At 30.7% G+C, this 24,333-nt stretch overlaps 1 long non-coding RNA gene across 1 annotated transcript in view; it reads right to left on the bottom strand.

Moving 5' to 3' along the window:
• Window positions 1-22,120: 22,120 nt before the first annotated feature.
• LOC145245706 (uncharacterized) overlaps window positions 22,121-24,333 on the bottom strand; it is a 116,991-nt gene continuing 114,778 nt past the window's right edge. The window contains exon 2 of the long non-coding RNA XR_013863018.1: window positions 22,121-22,397. This is a non-coding gene — a long non-coding RNA (uncharacterized LOC145245706). The remainder of the gene's footprint in view (window positions 22,398-24,333) is intronic.

The raw sequence follows: 24,333 nt of genomic DNA, 5'->3' as shown, positions 1-24,333 counted from the left end.
ATCCAAGTTATGACAACAGGATAAGTCATGAAGGATGTCTCCTCCACTGATTGTGGATAGAAAAGCTCAGTTAGTTCAAAGATCGCATGAATCTACAATATTCAATCATGAGTAAACATGTATTTTAATATAAATTGTTATTCATACAAACATCTTGATAATCTTCTCTCGTAAAGGCTTGAAAAAGCTAGTCTGTGAACCAGGTCATTATGGAAATATGTATGCACATATGTAGCCAAAAATATTAGTATGAATAAAAATTCGTTTCATATAGATAGCATGCATTTTTATTTATGCAAACATTTTTATGGCTGGATATATGCATGTTTGCGCACATATTAATTTTTTTTCATTTTCTTTCTTTGAAGATTATAATGCTGGGTATGGGGCAGCCAAACCAGATTCCGACATTGCCCTGCTTTTTATTGAAACCAACCGAGAGCGCTTTTTAGTATCCTCGCTGTTCCCTTAAGTGCAATTGTTTGAATCTCTTTTCTGAGAAATAGAATAAACTGATTATTTAGGTCAAAGTAAGTCAATTTAACATTTGTCAACATGTTTGTTGGCTATAAAATGTTTTATATTTTGTAGATATTTGACCCAATTAACTTTTTACTATTGCCAGACGCATGCGCGTTACTAAATACAGCAGGTGCCGATATATGCTTAATAGACAAAGTATGTAGGAATATTAGCAACGGCTTAAAATGAAAGATATATATATACACGTATAGAGAAAATATTCACTATATATATATATATATATATATATATATATATATATATATATATATATATATATATATCCACTATATATTATAAACAAGAAAAATTCTTTATTAAAAATCGAGTAAATTACAATATTTAATAATCTCTCTCTCTCATATATATATATATATATATATATACTAGGTGTACCCAGAGTTGCCCGGTATTAAACTAAAAGTTAAGTTTCTTTTAAAAAATGCAGTAAATAACGGGGGGGGGGGACTGAGACATGTGCATGTGAATATTATGTTTTTCTAAATAGGTTAATTAATGAAGTCAAACAGTAAAGACAATTAGTCAAGTACGATAAACATTAGGCCAGCTTGACACGCTCTTTGAAAAGTGCTTTCAAATCTACTTATTTTTAATATAATGTGAACAATTTGTGCATGCATAGTCGTAGCACAGTTGACAAACAGATAAAAATCAAATGACCACCAAGTACCAATTTTTCAATTTACCGTGGGCAAAATGAGTGAAAAGAAAAAATTAAGACATTTTAGGGACCGAAATTAAGCATAAATTAATTAATGAATTTTCACGCCTCTGTGTCAGAAAAAGAATTGTTGGTGGGCATTTTAGATTTTGATGGTTTCCCGTATCTATATGACTTACCGAGATTTAGGAATTCCCTTGGCAACAGGCAGCCAAAGAGACCCATAGTTTTCGTTCTGAAGCGAGATTCTCTTTTCCCATGCATTGTTAAACATTAAAAAAAAAAAAAAAGTGGAAGTAAAAGGTAATAAAATAACGGACTAATAAAAATCATTCTTTGATTTTAAGATTATTATTGAGATCGTTTGGAGGTTTCTCTTTCTCTGACGAGACACGCATGAAAGACGGTGAAAAATTGCTAACATTAAAACGTAAGTGTATTTTCAAAAACTATTTTAAATACATTTGAAATTTGTTTTATGAAATCAATGTAATTACTAATATGTCTTTTTTATTAAATTTTGTTTCATATTGGAACTTATATTTTAATGCATCTTTGTATGTATGTCAGATAACATTTATTGGTGAGGTTTCTAACAGTATTTTGTTTTATTTTAATTTTAAGTCATTGTCGAAACTTCAAGGGTGTGAGAGTCAAGTCGCGGTCTAGTTCTCTCGTAACGCTAGACACTACTTGTTTTATTTTAGCGGAATAAACGTTTTAAAGAAAGTAAGAACACAAAAACAACTTATTCAGCTAGGTAGAAGAGCAACTTATTTTGCCTTTGACAACATTTATTTGTTGTATATTTGTTTTTGACCACTTTTTCGTACTTCTGTCTATTGTAAAATAAACTCAAAATAATTAATGAACATCCCCAAAACGTAAGAATATCCCGGAAATGATGGTCAGTTTACGTTAGATTTATATTACAAAACTTATCTCCCAACTAAATTCTCTAATGACTGCATCTTTTCTTTTCGATAAGTTTTCCACGTGCTCAGATGTACCCAGCTTAAAAGGTAGAATCTCCATCTTGTGGGAGTTTTAGCTGAGGCGTTAATCTAACAATTATTATTATTATTATTATTATTATTATTATTATTATTATTACAATTCTATTATTATTATTATTATTATTATTATTATTACAATTCTATTATTATTATTATTATTATTATTATTATTACAATTCTATTATTATTATTATTATTATTATTATTACAATTCTATTATTATTATTATTATTATTACAATTCTATTATTATTATCATTATTATTATTATTATTATTATTATTATTTATTTATTTATTTATCTATTACTCACTAGGAGTAGTCACACAAGCCATCGTCAAAGATTGCTCTTTGAGAACGACTTCTAGTGTTCCATGGAGCCTGAGTGACAACAAGTTTCCCTCAATTTCTAGTACTCTCCACCTCTTGATAACATTTGCAAAAGAATGTGCGTTACCGCAACAGCTGCTTACCATTGATTTCTGGTTGGCGGCGACCATTGGTCTTCACTGGAATGTGAGTGGCAATAATAAGCCTCCCCAAGGTCCCAGTCGTCTTTGCACTCATCCAGTGGAGATCTGGCTAGTGCTTTCTCTCTTCGGTCTTTCCATCGTCCTTGACTCTCATTATTTGGTGTGGTGCCCGCTAATGGTTACATTCAGATGGTGGGAGGAAAGGAGGCGGTATCTTACAATTATACAATTTGTTTTCATGATTCCATGTAATGTTCATTTATGTTTTTCATCTGCTTTTTTTTGTAGCCGTTTCTGTGTTCAGTTCGTGTATAGTTTATGTTTGGTGTTAGTCTCCACATTCAAGGGGTTTCCTTAATATTTCTGCAGTTTTCATTATTGAAATTCGTTGCATCTTTTCTCTGCAATCCCTTTGATTCCAATCTCTCCCATTCTTTGTTCAAAGTTTTTCGGTATCGTTTCTAGCGCTCCTCCTCCTCCTATTATTATTATTATTATTATTATTATTATTATTATTATTATTATTATTATTTTTATTATTATTATTATTATTATTATTATTATCTATACCTTTGTTTTACTGTGAAACAAATCAATCTACTACATATATCTTTTATTGACATCAGCATAATCGATCAAATCATTATAATTAAGGTAAAAACTATACACGCCTGCCTTAGTCTTTTCATGTTACGAATAATTTTCTAAATAGCAACTATATTATTTCAAATCGGTTTTTTAAATCGAAAAGTAGCTTTGTAAACTATTCTGTTCCAAAATCATCTTATTTTACATATCAATTGTCAATTATTTTCAAATTGCATTTTGTCAATTAATGGCTAACTAGTGGGTCACTATTTTCAATCAATTATAAAGAAAATATTTCGGAAAAAATATTTAGAAAGATCTACTCGTGCAGTATACGTTCCCCTGCGTGTATTTTTATGTTTGCGAAAATTATGCATACTTTAGACGAAGGTTTGAAAGTTAAAAAAAAGAAAGAAAGAAAGAAAATCTCTAGAAATTTTAAAAGAATCGGAATCGATAATTATATGAAAATCAGGAATTTAGAAGGGAATCGGTTATTGTATTGGAATCGGGGGAAAAATGGAATCGCCCCATCACTTAACAGTGGGTATGTGGGGAGCTTTCTTACTATTCTGCACTTTCACCTAACAATTTAATTAAAAAAGATACCATAAAAATTTAATTTAAGTTGAAAATCCTATTTAAAATATAGCCTGTTCATATACTTCACAAGCACCATTATTATTATTATTATTATTATTATTATTATTATTATTATTATTATTATCATTATTACAACAACAATTATAAAAAAAACGTACTTCATGGGGGATGTGGACCCTGCGTAAACGGGTTTTAATTTAATGGTTGCTCTCTAAAAAGTGCATGCGCATTGATTCATAAAACCACGAAAATTTTTTTGAAGGTATTATTTGAGGCAAAACAAGGCCAAAAGCATTATCTGAAAATGTATGAAAAATAAATGTAACAAAAAAATTTTTAAAACTTTAGCGTTGAAAATATACTAATAAAAATAAATGAAAATAAAATGAACATAAAATAAAAACGAACACGAAATAAAAGTATGAATCAAATTTAATTAAAGAAATAAAAAATTCAAAAAATAAAATAAATACATGTTCGATTTCAAAAAAGGTTTATGTGATATATACGAAGAAAGTGAAAGAAAAGCTCAGGGAGCAGCCATTAAATTAAAACCCGATTACACAGGGTCCACGTTCCTCGTGAAGTGCCCCAAAAGCAGTAGATGACATCGACTGGCCCCACACCAACTAGCTGTGAAGAGTCCGGGAGGATGAAAAGTCCGACGTGGGAGAGTACTAACCAGATCTCCACTGGAAGCGTGCAGTTAAAATCTGGTGCCTTGGGGAGGCATTTTATAACCCAAACCCCAGGAAACATAAATGGCCGATGCCAATGAGAAATCTATGGCAAACGGCTGTTGCGATAACATGAAATCATCTGCACGAGTGGTCAAGAGGTGGAGAACACTGGAAATTTGGGGAGACTTGTTATCACTCGGTCTTCGGCGAAGACCACAGGTTACTGCTAGTGAGCGATCACTGATTTTAAAATGTTTTTGACTCCTAATGGGGGTATATATTTAATTGCCGCCCACATCGGCAATATTTGGCACAAGGCCTGGAAAGTGGGATACCCGCAAGCTCCCCTAAAGGAGGGGCACTCCTGCAATTTTAAAAATTGCCCGAGTAACCCCGTCGGCATTCCCCGGTCGGGGCGCCTCAGGCAGCAAGCAATAAACTTGCCCCACCGGAAAGCCCGGTGGCAAGGCCTGGGAGGGTGGACCTCCTAGGTATTACCCAGGCGGTGTACCTCAGTCCAACAGGTGCTGGGCCGGTTCCCGGCCCCTCACCTGTTGGCCTGAGTGTCAAGTGACGAATCCTTGACCTGTACTACCCTGTCTCCTGGCAGCCGAAGCCGCTGGGAGACATCCCATCATAAGAGGTTCCTATAATGGGGTATGTGACGAATGGATTCGCCAATCATTTTTATAACCACCGGCTGTGCTAAACAACCAATGAAAACTTTTAAAAATTATTATAAAAATTGTCGAATTTTGGATTCAATCAGTTCGCCGTTAACTACGCCATGGCCGCCATCTTGGTTCCTGCCAATTACTGATCTGAACTACGCCGCCATCTTTGTTCAACATAATGTCTCAAAACTTAACACTGATGATAGCCTGTGAGACAACTTCTAGCGAGTGAAATAATAATTCACCACCACCCTGATTTAAAATCGTAGATGTTTGCTATATTTTCTTAGTTTTTAACCAATGTTCATATCACGGTATGATTGGCTTTTAGAATATTTTAGTTATGTGAACTTCATTTTCGTACTCATGTATTCTGCGCTGATATTAAAATCAAGACTATAACGGACTATAGGATTCCTAACCATGTAACTGATGAAAATACGTTACACATTTTGATGAAAAAGATGGGGAAAAAATGAACATAGAAGAGAAAACCTAAATTTTAAATATATTTTCTGTATTAAAAGTAATAGTTATTGAAATATTTCAACATGTAAACTTATGGGAAAAATTCAGCTTCCCAATAAGGGGCACTCTGGATAGGAACCAAAATTAAAATTGTCTCAGTCATGAAGGATTTCTCCTCCACCGGCCGAGGACAGAAAAATGAGAATTGTAGCATCAGAATAGCTACTACACTTGTCCTGAAAACCAAGAATTTTTTGTGTTTTATGTTTCTTTAATTTTTTGTTCCCTAAATTCATAATTTAGTTTTATGAGTATTAGATTGTATATTGCTTTAAATGACGTAATTTTACATAGATAATATTTATATTTTATATTGAATAAAGTTCAGTTTCATGATTAATCTAATTTTGTTCCTTTCTTTTCATTTTTATATATTTTAACGCTCTTTTTAAATATGCCCTCATATAGTATCGACAGCGACAGTTTGACAAATCTTACCTACACTGCTTGCAGGCGTTTTTCAGTTAACAGGCCTTCTATATGTCGGTGGCCGTGGCGAAACCCGCTGCCTGTTTGTTTGCAAACATACTATCAGCTAGAGCACTGATAAGTGTTGGGAAGATCTTTATCTAATAGACATTTGATTAATCATTTACGAATTTCGATTCTTAGTCCAGTGGTTAAAGCTGTCAACGCGATGGTTGTAGGTTCGATCCACGGCTGGTGAGCTGTGACACAACGAAACAGTATTGTATATATATATATATATATATATATATATATATATATATATATATATATATATATATATATATATATATATATATGGTAAAACTGGTAATTAGTAAAAACCTGAAGAGAGTGCTCAATACTATTGCAGAGCTAATATGTGCGTTTTTTTATTACCGTTTTATCTGTTTGGTTACATATGTTTCGGATATTGAACAATGTTTACGATCACACAGCCTCGTCAGACCTTACAGAAATGGTTGTTAGTATTAGGAAGAAGTATTTTTAGAAGAAATACGAAAAAATGGGGGGTTGCGGTAGGAGATAATAAGTGGGAGGGAGACGGCTATTAGCAATATATCAGTTTAGAAGGTCAAAATACATTAGATTGTATTGTGTGTGGGGGTAGCAGATTCAGGATGGCGTGGGTGGAGATATATGGATATAGGGAGGGGGAGATGGAGAGAAGATGGTAAAGAAAAAATAGAGGGTGTAAGGAGAGGAGGGGAAGGAGTTTCAATTTTTAGGTTTTAAATTTTGGCTGCTTTTTGCTTGTTCAGCTAGGTATATTAAGTAGATGAGAGAGAGAGAGAGAGAGAGAGAGAGAGAGAGAGGGAAAGAAAGGGAGAGAGATAGAGAAAAGGAAAGAGTTAGTGTAGATGTCATGTTTTTGACAAGTACAGGGTTCCATTTAGAATTTTCCTAGTCGGTATAGGGCGACTTGTTCATTTCAGTTTACAATGGTTTTTTTTTTAAGAATTAATACATACGACAATGCATGCGCAAATACGCATACATACATATACATACATATGTACATTTCTACATATGCATATACAGACACATACGCACACACACCTATATATAAACAATGTATATGCAGACATATATGGATCTATATACAGACATACACACGCATGCACAGAACTCTTATACACATATACATACTCACATATATACATAGACACACACGCACACACACACACACACATATATATATATATACCCACCTATATACATAGACGTGGAAACATAAATCTCCAGTAAGAAGATGTACATATACATACATACATACTTACATACACACATACATATACACACGCATGTACCCATTTACACGTATATACAATTACATAAATATACATATTTATAAAATATAAATATACAGACATACATAGACATATATGTATGCATATATATATACACAGACATATATATATATTTATACCAAGTAAACAAATTAAAGTTAGGATAAATAGATAATAATAAATAAATAAACAAATACATGGGTGTAGTTAATAGTGCGATGTTAGGTAGACGCCTCGTTAAGTTCATATATATATGGGGTGGGCTTCTAACACGGTGCTTTGGGCATATATATACACACATATATATACACACACATATATATATACGCATATAGACAGACATGTATACATTTATACCAAGTAAATAAAGTAAAGTTAGGATGAATAAATAATATCAAATAAATAAATTAGTAAATACATGGGCGTAGTTAATAATGCGAGGTTAGATAGACGCATCGTTAAGTTCATATATATATGGGGTGGGCTTCAAGCATGGTGGTTTGGGCAGAGGTTGGGTTTAACTTTATTTTCAGTGTTAAATGAATTATTGATACAGGCATATAAATACATATAAACACATATATGCATATACACTCAGATACAGCTGTACCCGTATACATACGGTCAGTGATGCATATCCATAGATACACACACACACACACATATATAGACATTAAACCCAGATGTATGCAAACACATGCACATAGATATAGATATACCAATATACACTCATGCATATACACACGACCCATGAGCACATACATTCATACACGCGCACATAGAAAAATATATATAGAGACCCAGTCATACATATACAAATGAAGATACATGCACGGATCTCGAGTGAGATGTAGATGTACACAGACACATGCACCCATATACATGTATATACAATGTACAAACATACATATTCATAAAAATATAAATATACACACATATACAGACATATATATACATATATATACATAGATATGAGTATATTTATGCTAAGTAAGTAAAGTTAGGATATATAAATAAATAAAAAAAGGATAAATAAATAAGCGGGTGTAGTTAATAATGCGAGGTTAGGTAGACGTATTGTAAGATATGTTAAAAGTACATGTTACTGGTTTAATTTTTAGTATTTTTTGTATTGATTTGCTTTGCTTATTGGATAATTGTGTATACATGTATATGGGTGCATATACACGTATATATCGCACTATTAACTACACCGATGTATTTACTTATTTATTTATTATTATCTATTTATCCTAACTTTACTTCATTTACTTGGTATAAATATATACATGTCTGTATATGTATATGCTTATGTGTATATATATATGTCTATTATTTCTGTATATTTATATTTTTATAAATATGTATATTTATGAATTGTATATGCGTGTATATGGGTACATGCGTGTGTATATGTATGTAAGTATGTATGTATATGTACATCTACTTCTTACTGGATATCTATATCTCCACGTATATGTATATAGGTGTGTGTATATACATATGTATGTATATGTGTCTATGTATATATGTGAGTATTATATGTCTATACGAGTTGTGTGTATGTGTGTGTATGTCTGCATATAGATCCATATATGTCTGCATATACATTGTTTATATATAGGTGCGTGTGCCTATGTGTCTGTATATGGAGGTGTAGAAATGTACATATGTATGTATATGTATGTATGCGTATTTGCGCGTGCGTTGGCGTATTTATTAATTCTTAAAAAAAAACTCATTGTAAACTGAAATGAACAAGTCGCCCTATACCAACTACGAAAATTCTAAATGGAACCCTGTACTTGTCAAAAACATGACATTTACACTAACTCCTTCATTCTCTCTATCTCTCTCCCTCTCTTTCCCTCTCTCATCTACTTAATATACCTTGCTGAACAAGCAAAAAGCAGTCAAAATTTAAAACCTAAAAATCTATTTACCCCCTCTTTTTTCTTTACCATCCTCTCTCCACCCCTCCCTGTATCCATATATCTTCACCCACGCCATCCTGAAATGCTACCCCCCACACACAATACAATATAATGTACTTTAACCTTCAAAACTGATATATTGCTAATACCCGACTTCCTCCCACTTATTATCTTCTACCCCAACCCACCTTTCTTTCTTCGTATTTCTTCTAAAACACTTCTTTTTAATACTAACAACCATTCCTGTAAGGTCTGACGACGCTGCAGGATTGTAAACGTTGTCTAACATCCGAAACATATGTAACCAAACAGATAAAACGGTAATAAAAAATAAAAAAATTATACATAAATATATATATATATATATATATATATATATATATATATATATATATATATATATTTATTTATTTATTTATTTAATGAATGTTTGGAGTTACAAAGATTATATAAGGATTCGAATAAAATGTACGGAATTTCTCGAGAGCTCTTTGGGCTATCATCTCCTCAGGAGAAATCAATAGCATACATAAACAATATTACTGGCGAAATTAAAGAGCAATACGGGGGAATTTGAATGTGCCAGAAATAAGAAAGACGATTAAAAGAAAGATTTAATCTGAAATTGCGTTAAAAAGCGATTAAAAGTAAACCTTGGCACAGCGAGGGGAAAGGTAAAAAAAAAAAAAAACGGGGGAAAAACGGGTCAAGGTTCCCCAAATAAGGTTTTCGTTGTCTCCTTTTCTCGGTATGAAGTAGGTGTCCGAACCGCAATAGAGAAAGGCTCCAAAATTTTTAAATTGTTTTTGAAGTCTGCTCTGTGTAGCACCTCGAACCACTCTATTTTATCATTTATTTTTTTTTCAGCACCTCAAACCAATCCATGCTATGCTGAAAAATATAATAGATGTATATATATAAATAATATATATAATATATATAGTATATATATTATATAATATGCATAATACATATAAATAATATATTTATGCATAATATATCTATAATATATATTATATATATAAATAATATATATAAATAATATATATAAATAATATATATGAATAATAAATATACATAAATAATATATATGAATAATATATATATAAATAATATATATGAATAATATATATATAAATAATATATATGAATAATATATATATAAATAATATATATATATAATATAAATATAAATAATGTATATATAAATAATATATATAATAATATAAATATAAATAATATATATATAAATTATACATGTATATATAAATAATATATATATATATAAATAATATATACATAAAAATAATTTATATATTTAAATAATATATATAAATATAATATATAGAGATATAAATAATATATATAAATAACATATATATAAATAACATATATATATATTGTATATACTATAAATAATATTTATATAATATATATAAATAATATATATATAGGATATATATATAAATAATATATACATAATATAAATAATATTTATATAATATATGTAAATAATATATATATAAGATATATATATATAATATATAAATATTATATATATGAATAATATATATAAACGATATACATATATAAATTATATATAGAGATAATATATATAAATAATATAAGTATATACATAATATATAAATATATAAATAATAATAATAATAACATATATATATATATATATATATATATATATATATATATATATATTACTAGCAGGTCAGTCTATATTTTGCATATGTACCGTAATGCCTTTCTATATAATAGGCTTCCTTAACTACCGCAGAGAAAAGTTGCTTGAGAAAGCTATTACAGCAGAGGTTAATTTTTTTTTCTTTGATCCTAATTTTGACCCCTTTACATATATAGTTTTTAGCGCAAATCAAATTTAAATGTTCGACCCATATCTATGTAAGCTACATCTTAAATTTCAAGTGTTTAAACCCAAAACTGGTGTAGGTGTTTGGTAGAATCTGCAAAGGTCAACTGTTTCAACTTTTACCTCCTGGCAGCCAAATGTTTGGCCAAAACTGATTAAAAAGCTTGCTGCAAATCTGAATACCTTTTATGTGTAATGTCAAATGTTTTGACCTGAAATTGGTTGAGTAGTTTGCTAGAGACCGTAAGGGTCAATTTTTTAATGTTGACCTCTTGGAATCTAGATTTTCAGAAAAAAAATTAAATCGTTTGTCCTAAGAATACTCTTTATGTAAAATTTCAAATGTTTAGACCAAAAATTGACTGAGTTATTTGTTAGAGACCGTTGTTATTTAACTTTGACCGCAATTGCAACCTGTTAGCTTTTAGTGTTTTGGGCTCAAATCAAATTTTAATGTTAGATCCCGGTTCAAGTTACATATATCTAAAATTTGAAGTGTTTAGGCGCAACATTGGCGGAGGAGTTTGGTAGAGTTTTCAAAGGTAAAATCGTTGAACTTTGACCCCTTAACAGCAAAATTCCTGGCCGAAACCCCAATTACAAAGATTTTCCCTCAATATTCCTTATGTCAAATTTCGAGTCTGTAGACCGAAAATTGACAGAGTTATTTGGTAGAGAAATGTACAGACGGACAGATACATACACACACATTTTCACTTTTATAGATATATAGATATACACTTTTATAGATATATAGATATACACTTTTATAGATATATAGATATACACTTTTATAGATATATAGATATACATTTTTATAGATATATAGATATACACTTTTATAGATATATAGATATACATTTTTATAGATATATGGATATACACTTTTATAGATATATAGATATACACTTTTATAGATATATAGATATACACTTTTATAGATATATAGATATACATTTTTATAGATATATGGATATACACTTTTATAGATATATGGATATACACTTTTATAGATATATGGATATACACTTTTATAGATATATAGATATACACTTTTATAGATATATAGATATACATTTTTATAGATATATGGATATACACTTTTATAGATATATAGATATACACTTTTATAGATATATAGATATACACTTTTATAGATATATAGATATACACTTTTATAGATATATAGATATACACTTTTATAGATATATGGATATACACTTTTATAGATATATGGATATACACTTTTATAGATATATAGATATACACTTCTATAGATATATAGATATACACTTTTATAGATATATAGATATACATTTTTATAGATATATAGATATACACTTTTATAGATATATGGATATACACTTTTATAGATATATGGATATACACTTTTATAGATATATGGATATACATTTTTATAGATATATGGATATACACTTTTATAGATATATAGATATACATTTTTATAGATATATGGATATACACTTTTATAGATATATGGATATACACTTTTATAGATATATAGATATACACTTTTATAGATATATAGATATACACTTTTATAGATATATGGATATACACTTTTATAGATATATAGATATACACTTTTATAGATATATAGATATACACTTTTATAGATATATGGATATACACTTTTATAGATATATGGATATACACTTTTATAGATATATAGATATACACTTTTATAGATATATGGATATACACTTTTATAGATATATGGATATACACTTTTATAGATATATGGATATACACTTTTATAGATATATGGATATACACTTTTATAGATATATGGATATACACTTTTATAGATATATGGATATACATTTTTATAGATATATGGATATACACTTTTATAGAGATATTGATATACATTTTTATAGATATATGGATATACATTTTTATAGATATATAGATATACACTTTTATAGATATATAGAAATACACTTTTATAGATATATGGATATACACTTTTATAGATATATGGATATACACTTTTATAGATATATGGATATACATTTTTATAGATATATGGATATACACTTTTATAGATATATGGATATACACTTTTATAGATATATAGATATACACTTTTATAGATATATGGATATACACTTTTATAGATATATAGATATACATTTTTATAGATATATGGATATACATTTTTATAGATATATGGATATACACTTTTATAGATATATAGATATACACTTTTATAGATATATGGATATACACTTTTATAGATATATAGATATACACTTTTATAGATATATGGATATACACTTTTATAGATATATAGATATACATTTTTATAGATATATGGATATAGATTTTTATAGATATATGGATATACACTTTTATAGATATATAGATATACACTTTTATAGATATATGGATATACACTTTTATAGATATATAGATATACACTTTTATAGATATATAGATATACACTAGCGGCCAAAAATCTTGGACAATTTAGTTTTTTTATTTTTTCAATTTCTCCAGGACATTCGGTGGGGATTACAATTAAACATACACACATTTAACATATCTCTTATGTATTACTGTATTCATTACACTTCATTATAAAGGATGGAAAAAAGTTATGAGCATTTCAACTTCTTTTTAAAATTAAAGTGGCCAAAACCGTGGGGCAAAGAAAATAAATTTAAGAATAATAACATCAAAATACCAAAATTGGTGGACATATATTTAATATCTAGTGAACAAGCCTTTATTTTCTATAACTGCAGCGCACCTTCTACTGCAAGATTGAATGAGTTGGCCACAGTCATCACGTGAAACTTTCGCCCATTCTTTGTTTTAGCCACAAATCTTCAGTGTTATTAGAGTTTCTTGCACTCGCGCGGTTCCCCAAGTAGACCATATATTTTCAAAGGTGTTGAGGTCCGGAGTTGAGGAGGCAAATCAAAAAGATCCACATTTTGCTCGTTCAAAAAATCCATTATATGCTTAGCCTTGTGGCAGAGGGTGTTATCCTGTATGAAAATAGCTTTTTCACACTCAGAATTTCGAAGTATTGAGATGCCATGATCACTCAACAAGATCTTGTATATTGTTCCATTAACTCTGGTTTTTAGACTGACCAAATCAGTCGTTCCTTCCCAAGAAATCGTTCCAAACACTATTACGCTCCCCCACCAAACTTAACCGTTTTCTTCGTGTATTGTTTATTAAATCTTTCACCGGCACACCTCCTTTCGCCATTTATCATCTGTCCACAACACATGCTCATGAGCAAAGCATAATCTGAGTTTCTTGTTCTTCTTGCTTATCAACGGTTTCTTAGCTGGTGATCTAGCAAACAGACCAATTTCATCCAGGCGTCTTGATACTGTTTTACGAGACGCTTTGATGTCATGATATGCATGTAGTTCACGCTAAATGCTAGCAGCTGTCTGAAACCTATCGTTCAGTGCTATCTTCTTAATCAATCGATCTTGTCTGAGAGAAGTTATTCGAGGTCTGCAATTTTTCTTCGGTGGTAGAATTTTCCCAGTATTCTTGAAATCATTTATAACTCTCCCAACGGTACTTTTCGACAGCTTCAAGTCATCAGCTATTGCATGGTTTTCCTAACGAAGTTTAATAATTGATTTTTTGACGGAAGCATCAATTTAAGGTGTCGTAATGATGGTGGAACTGGCCGCAATGACTACAAAATGACGTAATCGACTTATTCGTCATTTTCGTGGAAAACCTGACTACACAGTTCACAATAAATTATTTCCTTTGCTTTGTCCCACGATTTTAGCAACTTTAATTTTAAAAATATTGAAATGCTCATAACTTTTTTTCTATTCTTTATAATGAAGTGTAATTAATACAGTGTATTAACATAAGAGATATGTTGAATGTGTGTCAGTTTAGTTGTAATCGCCTCCGAATATTCCGGAGAAATTGAATAAAAAAACTAAACTGTCCCAGATTTTTGGCCGCTAGTATATATATATATATATATATATATATATATATATATATATAAAGCTGAATGTGTGTGTGTGTGTGTGTGTGTGTGTGTGGTCACGAATAGGCTCCTATAAGGTTGACTATTTTAAAAAACTGATTGCATATAATGATAGATGTATCGAGACACAGGAACGGGTATGTTTGATCTGGTAGAACGATGGTTCATTAAAATTGTGGGGTCTGCGTTCGAGCCTAGTCCAAAAATTATGGAAATAAAAAATTTAAAAATTTAAAAAAAACATTTACATGTGTTTTTGATATAGATGTACATAAGAATATTTTGATAAGTTTGTTTTAACTTTAATAGGGATGGTATAACAAAATTGTGGGGTCTGTGTTCGCGCATGGCCTCCAGAGAATGGAAGTAGGCACAAACTTTAATAAAGACTTTTCATATCTATCTGCGTAAGTATACTTTGATAATTATGTTTCTGTTTGAAGAAATATGCTATAATAAAATTATGAGGTGTTCGTTTGCACCTGACCTCCATAGAATGGAAATATGTCACAAAGTTTAACAAGTTTTTTTTTAAATATAGATCCACAGAATATTGTGATAAGTGTTTAAGTGTGAACAGGTATGGTATAATAAATTATGGGGTTTATCTATTTTATTTTTACTTTCATCATATTTTGCTTTGGTTTTGATACCCTCAACTTCAACCTAAATTTACAACCCTTCCTTTTCATAACCTATCATACTTTCATAAATCAGAGTCCATTTTCTGTAGGCTGTTTTTGAACCCAGTCAATGACGGGTACTTTTGCTAGTATATATATATATATATATATATATATATATATATATATATATATATATATATATATATATATTGCACAACTATGTTGATACAGCGAATCTCGCCAGATCACCTAGGTTAAGTAACGCTGAGCCTGGCCACTACCAGAAAGCTAGGCGCTATATGTACCGAACCGAGTTGAAGAAATTTCCTGGTTGGTATCTGGAGACGCCATAATTTACTGGGAAAGATTCAATCACAATCTTCGTTAAGAAATGCACTTTGGAGAATGATACTCTGATGCAAACACCTGCTGTCTACTCCATACTCTGTCCTGTGGCAGTCTTCTTGCACCTACAAAAGTTACCAGTAAAACCAAAAAGTGTGGTTGGTTCTACACAAAGCCTTTATCACCATAAACAAATCATCTATGTGGATTTACGGGCTACTTAGAAGTTGTGGAGGAAGCTCATATGTCGAAATCGACGGGGTGTCGAATATATATATATATATATATATATATATATATATATATATATATATATACTAGCAAAAGTACCCGTCGTCGACTGGGTTCAAAAACAGCCTACAGAAAACGGACTCTGATTTATGAAAGTATGATAGGTTATGAAAAGGAAGGGTTGTAAAGAGATAGCTTAAAATTTGGGGGCATCAAAACCAAAGCAAAATATGATGAAAGTAAAAATATAATGGATAAACCCCATAATTTATTATGCTATACCTGTTCACACTGAAACACTTATAACAATATTCTGTGGATCTATATAAAAAAACTTTGTTAAGCTTTGTGACCTATTTCCATTCTATGGAGGTCAGGCGCGAACGAACACCCCATAATTTTATTATACCATATTTCTTCAAACTGAAACATAATTATCAAAGTATACTTACGCAGATAGATATGAAAAGTCTTTATTAAATGTTGTACCTATTTCCATTCTATAGAGGCCAGGCGCGAACGAAGACCCCACAATTTTATTATACTATCTCTATTTAAGTTAAAACATACTTATCAATTATTCTTATGCACATCTATATCAAAAACACTTGTAAACGTTTTTTTTTTAAGTTTTAATTTTCTTATTTCCATACTTTGTGGACCAGGCGCGAACGCAGACCCCACAATTTTAATTAACAACTGTTCTGCCAGATCAAACATACCCATTTCTGTGTCTCAATAATCTTTTATCATTATATGTGATCAGTTCTGTATAATAGTCAACCATATAGGAGCCTATTCGCGACCAGACATACACACAGACGTTCAGCTTTATATTATATATATATATATATATATATATATATATATATATATATATATATATATATATATATATATTATTTGGCTTCACAGATATTTAATTTTCTGATATTTTTCTGCCTTTTGAAATACTTGGTATTTCATAATTTCTTGCATACTGCTATTCGTGTTGGGTGGAGTGTTGTGTAACTCGATTTTCATCACTTGGCTTCTTTAAAAGTCTATATTTCAGCCTGCTTATTTTTTAAAAACTATTATAGCTGAATTTTTAGTGCTTCTACATTACCCGAACGAGATTTCGAAAATCGTGAAACTGAATTTCACATGAAAACAATGGTATCTATATATTCCTCATATTTTTAAGATGATTATATCTGAATATCACGAAAATCGATGAGGTAGAAAACTATTTATTAAAGAAAATAGGAAATATAATTTGAAGAAAACGATCATATTTGCTTATGTAAGTACATGGGAGAGTTCAAAAGGGAGGTAGTTTTCCGGTTCGATTTCAACAAGACGGCCGCAATTTTTCATCTGCTAACGCGATTAAAGTTGCTTTTTTATAATTTAGTTATATTTAGGTAATTTCGACTGCATAATTTGGAAGATAACATTGTAATTTATTAGAATTGCCAAATGAAATCAGTAGAAACCATTGTTTTTTTTTAATCTGAAAACTCCATCTATTGTTCTGATAGTGTAGAAGCGTCGAATTTTCTCTTTTCAGTTCTTGTTTTTATATTGATATTTGCACATCTAGAAGTGTATGCAAATACGCTTCACATGTCTGAATTACTTTTCTATGGAGACTTTTATAACCCGAGGCTTCATCCTTTCGTGACTTACGCTGGAGATTTATTGGATTAGAACGTGGATTCTCAGATACTCTTACGGATTTTACTATCTTGATTTTCAACAGTTTGGTCAGCAATTAAAAAAAAATTGTATTTTTATTGTTTTTATTTGTATATATTTCTCCCTGTATATTATCTATATTTTTGTATTTTTCTTGTCTTTATTTCCTACTCAGTCTCTATATACCTATAGTATAGTTTCATTTTTTATTTCAAGACAAATGTTATCTCCCTCTGTGTGTATATATATATTGTTTTAACGAAATCAAAACATCAAAGAATGGATTGATAGCAACAAATAGCGTATTTCATTGTTCGTTTCAAGACCATTCGGACAAATTCAAACCCTATATCGTTCGAAAATTTTCACAAGAACAGCCTATTATCAGACGTTTTGAAAAAAAAAACACTTTTACAATGAACAATATGGAATCCATTTCCCTTTTAAGGAAAACTATGAGAAAAATATTTTACCTACATCTCTTCTTTCCAAGGATGTAGGTAAAATATTTTTCTCGTCTCAGATGGGTGACAGTTTGGGAAGGCTACACGCTGTATGTACAGTACCGGGGGGGGGGAATTCCCAGGTTGGCATCTGGGAGCGCGTTAAATCCGCTAATCCAGTCTTCGTTAAGTCATGCATCTAAGAGAAGACGAACAAATCACGTGTGGATTTACAAACAACTTAGTTGTGGCGGACCTCATATGTCGAAATCGACGAGAGTATCACACACACACACAAACACACACACAATATATATATATATATATATATATATATATATATATGTGTGTGTGTGTGTGTGTGTATACATATATATATGTGTGTGTGTGTGTGTGTGTGTGTGTGTGTGTGTGTGTGTGTGTGTGTGTGTGTGTGTGTGTGTGTGTTCGCGCGCGGATAAACTACCAGAATGTATTCAAAAAGATAGAGAGAGAAGGGAATAATTTTGAGGTGACAAATTCGAACAGGTCATATCATCTCATTGTTTACTAAAAATAAATACATTATTAAACTAAAAATGAAAGCAGCGTGAGTCTATTGCCCAGATGGGAATGGTTCGAAAAACATCATTTGTATTAAACTGTGTCAACACTCCCGCCATACTTCACCCCACTCCTCCTTCATATAAGATTATGCACATGTAACTACATAAGTCTCTCGTGTGTGTGTGTGTATATATATATATGTGTGTGTGTGTGTGTGTGCGTGTGTGTTAATGTGTGTATATATTAGTGTGTGTGTATTCATAAGATGATGAATGCGTGTATATATATTCATAAGGTGATGATGCGTATATATACAGGGTGACCCAAAAAAACAAAAGCTAAATGGAGACCATCTAAACATATGCTGTAGAACGGAGAAAAAAAAGCCAAAGACCCTAGGGTTTTGATATGATGTTTTGAATATAATAAACTAGTTATGACCAAAGTTTCATTTCATTCGGATAAAACACTAAGAAACGGGGCCTAATTAGATTTGGGGCCGTTTTTTGGGGGTCGCCATATATATATATCAGAGAGAGAGAGAGAGAGAGAGAGAGAGAGAGAGAGAGAGAAAGGATATATAGCTAGTCGGAAGCAGCTAATTTTGTATTTTGTTTTTTTTTATATGTAATTGACTTCGCAAATTTATTTTTTCATAACATTCTGAATTTGTTGGATGAGCTATGCATGTTTGTATTATTAGATTGGTCTGGCACTTGTTCTCATTTAAGTGTTATCTGCACAACCTTTCGGTCAATGTAACCATCGACCTTCGTCAGGTGTAGAAGTTTCCGTGTTTTGGCAGGAAAAAAGGGGGTATCTCTACATTCTAAGGTTTCGATCCAAAAATGTCGGAACTTTAGAGTTTAGAGCTCCTCCCTTTTTTCGTTCCAAAACTGGGCAATTTATACACCTGACGAAGGTCGGAAATTACATCGACCAAAATGTTTTGCAGATGACCGATATATACATACATTTTTTCGTGATTAAAACAAATTAACGAGATTTCAGGAGATGACCAAACGGGTAAATCTTTCTAGTAAATATATATATATATATATATATTGCTACTTCATTTAATCACATAAATAAATATACAAAAGTATAAATTTATGCGTGAACTTACAGTATTTACTTCAACAGTGCTCAATACGTAGGTAGAGCTAGGTAGTACGTTATAAAATAGATGTGGCGATTAAGCTACACAGAATATTCCGCGTTTCATTCACGCTAGGATTCAGTATAGATGAATCGCGGAATTTTCTGTGTAGCTTAATCTCCATATATATTTTATAACTTACTATATATATATATATATATATATATATATATATATATATATTTCTGTGGAAATATATTTTCTTATAATATGTACGAATCCTTATTTAACAAGCTCAATGTAATTACAGAGCATTATAGTAAATAAATGAAAAAAGTCTAGATTCCAAAGTTTATGATGTTGACCATCTTATAATTTATTCCATTAATTTAGTTTTTATTTACAATTCTTGACAGTATCTGTTTCGTAGCGCAAAATCAATCAATTATTATATCAATCAGTGAATCTATTATGCCTTTACGCCATAAGGTGACCCTAGTGTACGGTTTTTAGAGGTTACGATGTTGAATAGGATGTTTTCTGGACCCTGGTTACGATATGCCCCCCCCCAATACGGTGTTATTTATAATGTTATTTGATTATATTCACGTGTATTTTATACTGTACTGTAGTTTGTTATTAATTTTTAATGCCGTATCGCGGGGTTCTACTACTACTACTACTACTACTACTACTACACACACACACACACACACACACACACACACATATATATATGACAATTTTCTTTTTAGGACAGGTATAAGTAAAATCTAGCATTACTTCTAAAATTTAATGTTTTTGTCTTTCTTTAATGAGTATGGTACAGTTTTGATTGCCCACCTCTGCCTGTAAAGTTTAGAATATAAATAATAATATTGTGTCTGCGTTACTCCCCCGGTTGTCTAGAATATATCTTCAATAATTCTTAATGATCAGTTGAACAGTTTAAGATTTTACCAAGCACATACATATTATTGACACTCACACATGCTTCCTCTCTCCACCTGGCATGCCTACTGCATGTCAATCCTGTTACAAATATATTACTTTATACATCTAAAAATTTAATGGAGAGCAATTCTTTTCTCTGTTAAATTATTTGATATCAAACTTACTGTAAAAGTTTTGGGGATTGGGCACAAGTTCGAGGGGCTAACCCCCTAAATGATGAACTTAATAAAAAATACTACTGTGCTCATGGTAGTCACCGTGTTGCAGAGAATATATATTCGTATATGCATAATGATCTATTCATATATATATATATATATATATATATATATATATATATATATAACATTTCAAATACTTAGCATTAGTTTTCAAATATGTAGCAATTGTTTTAAATATTTAGCATTCGTTTGCAAATAATTTAGCATTTGTTTTAAATATTTAGCATTCGTTTGCAAATAATTTAGCATTTGTTTGCAAACCATTTAACATTTGTTTTAAATATTTAGCCTTTTTCTTCAAATGTTAAGGATTTGTTTTGAACTGCGTTGTTAGCATCTGTTTTCAAATTTTACGCGTTTTTCCAAATATTTAGCATTTGTTTTTAAATATTAGCCTTTTTTCAAATGATTAGCATTTGTTTTCAAATTTTTAGCATTTGTTTTCAAATTTTTAGTATTAGTTTTTAAATGTTTAGGATTTGTTTTTAAGTATTTAGCAGTAGTTTTCCTTTGTTTAAAGTATATGTAATTTGCTTTTCATTGTTTAGCATATTTTTTAAAATATTTAGCATTTATTTTAAAATATAAAAGAATTTATTTGCAAATGTTTAGCATTTGTTTTAAATTATTTTATATTGTTTTTTTTTTTTTTTTTTTTTTTTACAAAGGCATCACCACATTATCAAGGCCCAGAGGCCACTCAAGGATAAGGGTTAAAGAGTGTACAGTAGAAATTGGTCAATATAGTAATCATTAGTAATGAAAATTTGGTAAATTTAATAACTTATATGGAACGGCTCATCAAGAACTTATTTACTTTAGACTTGAACACAACCATATTGTAGTCAGCCGGAAAGCAGGAAAACGGAAGACAATTCCACAGGCGTGCAGTTCTAAGAAAGAAGCTTTGTTCATGGAATCTACGTTTAGGTTTAGGCACAGATAAAGAGTGGGGGAAATTATTGATAGTGTTTACAGCTAGACGAGTGTTTCTTGTGAAAGTTTGGTTTCAAAATAGCATTTGGTTTCAAAATAGCATTTGTTTTTAATCAATTTGCATTTGTTTTTAAATATTTAGTATTTAAAAAAATGTTTAGCATTTTTTTTCAAATCTCTGTTTTCAAATTATTTACGCTGATCTATATTTGTCGTCTTTGCAGCAAGTCATGAAAGAAATGTTTATTTTTTAATGATGTCTCACGTACATAAATTACCAAATTTCGAAGCGATAGTGAGTCGATAAATCCAGCTAATCTATATAGCTATAAAAGTAACAGTATGCATGTGCGTGTGTATGTGTGTGAGAGATAGATAGATAGAGAGAGATATAGAGAGAGAGATAGAGAGAGATATAGAGAGAGAGAGAGAGAGAGATCACACTTCTCAACTTATATACTCAACAAACGTTTGATCTACAGACTTGAAATTTTGTATATAAGGTATTCAGACTAGTGGAAAAATATTAATCGATTTTCATCCGGAAAATGTGCTGCTTAGGGGTCCAAAATGAAAATGTGCTGCTTAGGGGTCCAAAATGAAAAATTGGTGCGTGGGGTTCGTCGAATTTTTAACTGTTTGCTAACTGTTTCACGAATTCGCATTCATGAATTGTTAACGTGACAGATTCTTTATGTTAAAAATAACTAGGCTTAGAAAACACATTTAACAGTCTGTTCAAGCCAGCCTAATGGTTAGCGTGCATGACACACTGTCTTTAGGCTTTGGTTCTGATCCCAGCTCGAGTATTTTCTGTGTTTTTCTTCTTACAACTTCCCAATAACATTTATTATTATTTATTGTCTATTGTAAACTAGCAGTACCCTCTAACCGGCGTTGCCCAGTGGAAGCGTGCCTCCCCCCTCGAAAAATGTTAAAGTACGATTGTTGTTGTTATTATTGCCGCCCAACCCTAACCTCCTCATGTTACAAAGGACTTTCGGAATGGATACCCCAACTCCTCATGGTAAGAACGGCTATCGGAATGTCAAGAACGGGTGGAGAGAGGTGGTGTAGTAAGGATATTTAGCAACCCCCAGTCGTAAAATAAATAAATAGCAGTGAGAGGAAAAAGAAAAAATATTAGACGCATTAGGCATGCCAGGTGGAGAAAGGGGAAAAAAAACAAAAAAAAAAACATCGATTTAGCCGTTAAAGCTGTCGTCATGTTGACTGATTAATCACCGGCCTCCGCGACTAAAAATAGTTCGTCTCAAAGAAATTTTATTTAAGAACGAAAACATAAAATTATATTCTAATAGAATGAAACGAAACTTCTTCCGTGTATTTATCATTAATTATTATTTTTATTAATTACTGCAATAAGTTCACTTATCACCGTAACATAAAAAATAATAATAAAACCAAAATAAAAATAAACCCAAAACTTAACAAGAAAACACTCCCAAAACAAATGTAGAGTGTTCGTTTAATTTTGATAAAAAAATAATAAAATATGAAACTGTTTTAATCAGATAATAAAAGACTGAGGAAAAACACACAATGTTCCACGCAATGAAAATAAGGAAACACGGTATGTAACGGGGGTACCCGGCGTTGCCCCAGTGTGTAGAGGTGTTGTATTAAGGATATTTACCAAAAATAAAAATAGAGGTAAAAACAGGAAGATAGAGTAGAAGCGAACGAAAAAAGGCTCACAAATAAATCTGTTTAAATATTAAAATAAAGCAAAAACAAAAAAAAAACTCCGTGCGAACTTGAAACCCGAATGTTCCGACTCGGCCCCGTTAGCCACTTGAAATAACGTCGTGTGTTCTTATTTTTAAAACCAAATCAAGAAAGAACGCTAGACACGCATGCGTGGTTTCTGAAAGAACAAGTTTT

This window comes from Euprymna scolopes, chromosome 23 (genome assembly GCF_053919585.1).
Source record: "Euprymna scolopes isolate OS-2025 chromosome 23, ASM5391958v1, whole genome shotgun sequence".
NCBI classification, from domain to species: Eukaryota; Metazoa; Mollusca; class Cephalopoda; order Sepiida; family Sepiolidae; genus Euprymna; species Euprymna scolopes.
Note: the sequence above shows the minus strand (reverse complement) of the source record. Positions and strands in the feature narration are given on the sequence as shown.